We start from the raw sequence: 5,755 nt of genomic DNA on the forward strand, positions 1-5,755 counted from the left end.
AGCGTGGTCATCGGTCTCATCGGATTGGGGAAGGATGGGGAAGGAAGTCGGCCGTGCCCTTTCAGAGGAACCATCCCGGCATTTGCCTGGAGTGATTTAGGGAAATCACGGAAAACCTAAATCAGGATGGCCGGACGCGGGATTGAACCGTCGTCCTCCCGAATGCGAGTCCAGTGTCTTACCACTGCGCCACCTCGCTCGGTGATTTAGTTCGTACTATGTGCTATCGTCCAGCAAAACGGATGTAAACGTTAATTAGAAGTAACATCAGAACTAAGGCGTACATGAAAAGTATAACTGGGAGTGAGCAACATGTGTGGCAGCCGTGGGTAAATTGGTAGAGCGTTAGACCGTCGTATCAAAGGTAGTACTCGCTTCGGCAGTACATATACTTAAATTGGAACGATACAGAGAAGATTAGTATGGCCGGACTTAATTACACATTGTCAATTTTTGGAGGGCTTGGAATGTCGGCACGGTAGTTCAGCATGTTTGGTGGCCCTCTGCGATAAAAAAACTGAGTAAAGGAATCAACGATCAACTTGAAGAGACGTCATGCGACGTTCGCCCCGACCAAACGCAACGAACGAAATAACGAAAAAAAGCTGCTCCCTGTAACAAAAAAAATTGATCAATGATGAAGTTGAACAAGAGTCGTGGGGCGTCCGTCTCGAACAAACAACAACGAACAAAATGAGATCAACCAAAAAAAAGTCACAGGTTGAAACCCGTTGGTGACAGCCTTTTTTTTTAATGACATGTTAAAGGACTGTTCGGAGTTCACAACAATGTCCTCGTAGCAGTCTGCTTTCGCTTTGTTTCTTTGAAAGTAGTAAATCTGCAGAACACAAGAACACAATTGTAGTTTCACAGAATATACAACCAGAACAGAAAAATAAACGATTGCTCACACGTTCAGAAGTAATAGTAGTAATAATAATATTAATGAAAAAACTAATTGTACTAATAAGAAACAAAATAATAAGACTAATAACACGTGCATAACGTCGTCTCTAGTCCATTCACTTGGTCACAAACGAAGGATTCATCTAGTGTGAGCTCTTCAATATCTAATGTTTCCTATTCTGTGACGCTCGACGCGTTCCATTGATCAGTTATGTCCAATAGGCATGCTGCACGCTCTCTTTCATCTTCATTTATTTCCATTGTTGTACGTACGCGACGGTCGCTATGTAACATCACGAGTGGTGTCTCCTCTGTATCACAAATTCGACAGAAGACTACACCTTACTATACAAACGTACTCTATAGGTTTGCTTCTGTCACCTAACGAAGCGAAAGCAAACAGCCGAAGAACATTTCTACAAACTACGAAAAGTCTGATTTACATATTAGGAAAATGTTCTCCATTATAACAGTTTCGCGAGTAAACAGTTAAAAAAACTGCTACAGTGAGCTTTGAGCCTTTTTTTGTAACCACATATATTTATTTAAATTATTAACAACGATACATTTTTAAACATTTCTTTCTGTTAAGCTGTTATATTCCTACAGTTGGTTAACATTACTGTCGTTTTTATAAGTCTTCGTCTGTATATTCTTTTCTTTTGAATTTTTGTCTCATCGTTGTTCCTCGACCCTTTTCCATGGCCATTTGTCTTTTTTTATGGGTAAACCAGAACCCGGGACGCTCTGCACGACAGCATCACGCTCTACCAACTCACCCACATAATCCAGACTAGACCGGTATTACACTATCAAATTTCTTTGTCAAAGATTTGATCAAAGATGTGGTCAAATAATCGTCAATAATATTTGACTAAGATGTTTGACGTGGCGCTAAGAAGGGGTATTAAACTGTCATCATATTTTTCATCGTAGTTCGAGATGCCTGACAACAACAACTTGTTATTAACCGCAGCAGTTGCATGTACCACAATTGTACTGTGTGCACATGCGGAAGAGAAGCGAGGGGAAAAAAAGGAAACACACCTGGGTGAAGCCGTGGGTTTTACGACGACACGATAAAACCATTCAACAAAGCTTGTTATGTGAGCTTATAGTGAAGGACGTCAAGTCGTACATCAATTACTTACGAATGGATGAGCATTCACTTCTGTTTGTGCTCAGTGAAGTGTATCCTCATATCACAAAGCACAATACACACTTAAGAACTGCTGCGTGTGCAGAAGACAGGCTCACTGTAACACTCCTATTCCTTGCTACAGGAGAGAGTCAGGTCAGGTCTCCAATCTTCTTAATCTATTTCTGCATTCAGGGTGCCTCACGTTGTAAAGCAGCTAATCAGCTTCATACATCTCTATTAATTTTGTAGTTGTCGGCACACACGAATTACATTTTACCGGCAACGTTTATAAAAACACTACAAATGACAGAACGCTGCAGCGATGCTAGCGCTCCACGTGGTAGCATGTCACATTTGCAGTGAACAGTAGACAAGCGACTTCTTTGATCAAATCTACAGCGAGGCCCTAGATTTGATCAAATATTTGATGACATTTGACAAAGTTCTCTATTACACCATCAAATTTCTTTGACAAAGATATTGGACAAAGAAATTTTAGAGTGTAATACCGGCCTTGTCCTCCAGTATTTCTGCCTTACGATAGCACATAGTGCGAACTAAATCGGAGTTTTTGTTGATACTCTTATCGACACACAACGTTTGGTATCGACCTGACTGTCTGACATCTGAAGGTCTGTGCGTGTGACTGGTCGAATTGGGCCGCGAGGCGACAGAGCAGGGAACAACGCCCTCTTAAGTGACGTCGCGCAAGTGCTGGTTCTAGTTCGTTGACGTTGGCGGTTGAGTGCGGGGCGGGGGGAATGGTGACACCGAGCGCAGCTGCCGTAAACGCCTGCGGCAGGAGGGAAGAGACTGCTGGCCATGGCAGATGTGCCAGCACAAAGGGCACGCGTGTGAGCGCGTGCTTGTGCGTGAGCGGCAGGGAGGGGAAACAGGAACTGCGGGCGTGTTGTTGAGCCGCGCGTGCTTGGCGCGTCGGCAGAGAAACCGCTTCCACACACACACACACACGTTAACTACAGAGTATTTCCTGCTGTACGCACAATTCGATGACTCCGAAAGTGCGCTCCTGTGCGTGGGTTGGTGACGGGTGTTACCTCTAAGTGCCCTTTCCTTTGAAAGGCACGTTTACACGGAAAACAGAAATTCGACAATATAGCCCGACAACGTTGCTGGTACACTGAATGCAGCTGCAATTCGGCAACATGGCTGGCCAGTGTTGCCCAGCAATGTACGCTGCAATACATTTCGAGGCCAGATGCATGTTCAAGAGCCACCGCATTGCTGAGAAATAGAGAGTGACAATTTTTGAACTATATGAAATAAAATCGTCGTAACTTCTGAGTGGTTTGCGTCAGGACGTTCAAAGTGCACTGTTGGCCGCGGGGCATGATGGGAATTAGTATGCGCTTTAGCGACGAAGCCCACTTTCATTTAGATGTGTTCGTCAATAAGCAAAATTGACGCATTTGGGGGACCGAGAATCAGCATTTCACGATCGAGAAGTTTCTTCACCCTCAATGGTGTGCAATGTCCTGTCACCGAATAATCGGTGCGAAATTCCTCGATGGCACGGTGGCTACCGAACAGTATGTAAAGGTTCTGCAAGATGATTTCAAAAATGGTTCAAATGGCTCTGAGCACTACGGGACTTAACTTCTGAGGTCCCCTAGAACTTAGAATTACCAAAACCTAACTAAGGACATCACACACATCCATGCCCGAGGCAGGATTCGAACCTGCGACCGTAGCGAGATGATCTCAACCCCATTATGCAGAGAGACCCTGATTTCGACGAGATGTGGTTCATGCAAGGCGGAGCTCGTCCCCATCAGAGCAGGAGAGTGTTTGATGTCCTGGAGGAGCACTTTGGGGACCGCATTCTGCCTCAGCGGAACTATATTCTCCGGTTCTGAACACATGCGAGTCCTTTTTGTGGGGTTATATTACAGACAAGGTGTACAGCAATAACCCAAAAATTAATGCTGAGCTGAAAACAGCCATTCAGGAGGTCATCGACAGTATCGATGTTAAGACCCTTCAGCGGGTCATGCACAATCTCGCTATTTGCCTGTGTCACATCATCGACAATGATGGCAGGCATATCGAACATGTCATAACCTAAATCCGAATATCTGTAGAGTTGTTTTCACCCTGAATAAAGTGAGTGTGCATGCTGCAGTTTGTAACCAATTTACGTCTTTTTCATGTAATTCAATAATTTTCACCTGTAGTTGAAAGCGAGCTACTGGATGTAAGCTCAGCTCCCATGCATTTCCACTCCACAAGCAATTTTAGCAACACAAAAATAAATCTGGCCTTGTGGATTCGTTCTTTTAGGATTCCATGTCTCGGTCTATATAAAGAGAAGCTTTATAGGATCACTTTCTTTCCGTCTGTCTTTTCAGCTGTTAAGAAACCTTTTTTCTTAGGAATGGATAGATTTGTCGAGTTGAAATTTATGTTATGGCTGTTTAAAACCTTGAAGCTTCTAAGACAAAGCAATCAAAAGCTACGGTCATTTATGTCACATATTTTGAAACTGGGAAACTCACCCATCAAAATCTACATCTACATTTATACTCCGCAAGCCACCCAACGGTGTGTGGCGGAGGGCACTTTACGTGCCACTGTCATTACCTCCCTTTCCTGTTCCAGTCGCGTATGGTTCGCGGGAAGAACGACTGTCTGAAAGCCTCCGTGCGCGCTCTAATCTCTCTAATTTTACATTCGTGATCTCCTCGGGAGGTATAAGTAGGGGGAAGCAATATATTCGATACCTCATCCAGAAACGCACCCTCTCGAAACCTGGCGAGCAAGCTACACCGCGATGCAGAGCGCCTCTCTTGCAGAGTCTGCCACTTGAGTTTATTAAACATCTCCGTAACGCTATCACGGTTACCAAATAACCCTGTGACGAAACGCGCCGCTCTTCTTTGGATCTTCTCTATCTCCTCCGTCAAACCGATCTGGTACGGATCCCACACTGATGAGCAATACTCAAGTATAGGTCGAACGAGTGTTTTGTAAGCCACCTCCTTTGTTGATGGACTACATTTTCTAAGCACTCTCCCAATGAATCTCAACCTGGTACCCGCCTTACCAACAATTAATTTTATATGATCATTCCACTTCAAATCGTTCCGCACGCATACTCCCAGATATTTTACAGAAGTAACTGCTACCAGTGTTTGTTCCGCTATCATATAATCATACAATAAAGGATCCTTCTTTCTATGTATTCGCAATACATTACATTTGTCTATGTTAAGGGTCAGTTGCCACTCCCTGCACCAAGTGCCTATCCGCTGCAGATCTTCCTGCATTTCGCTACAATTTTCTAATGCTGCAACTTCTCTGTATACTACAGCATCATCCGCGAAAAGCCGCATGGAACTTCCGACACTATCTACTAAGTCATTTATATATATTGTGAAAAGCAATGGTCCCATAACACTCCCCTGTGGCACGCCAGAGGTTACTTTAACGTCTGTAGACGTCTCTCCATTGATAACAACATGCTGTGTTCTGTTTGCTAAAAACTCTTCAATCCAGCCACACAGCTGGTCTGATATTCCGTAGGCTCTTACTTTGTTTATCAGGCGACAGTGCGAAACTGTATCGAACGCCTTCCGGAAGTCAAGAAAAATATGTAGCAATGGTAGGTAATGGAAACCTCGTCATTCCATTTTCTTAAATTTTACAGGAGAAGCAAACTCGATTTCTTAAAAAATAATATGAAGTGGG

The 5,755-nt window shown here is 43.8% G+C and overlaps 1 pseudogene; it reads left to right on the forward strand.

Moving 5' to 3' along the window:
- The first annotated feature begins 367 nt into the window (after positions 1-367).
- On the forward strand, positions 368-455 carry LOC126427462 (U6 spliceosomal RNA; annotated as a pseudogene).
- The last annotated feature ends 5,300 nt before the right edge of the window (positions 456-5,755 follow it).

This window comes from Schistocerca serialis, chromosome 11 (genome assembly GCF_023864345.2).
Source record: "Schistocerca serialis cubense isolate TAMUIC-IGC-003099 chromosome 11, iqSchSeri2.2, whole genome shotgun sequence".
NCBI classification, from domain to species: domain Eukaryota; kingdom Metazoa; phylum Arthropoda; class Insecta; order Orthoptera; family Acrididae; genus Schistocerca; species Schistocerca serialis.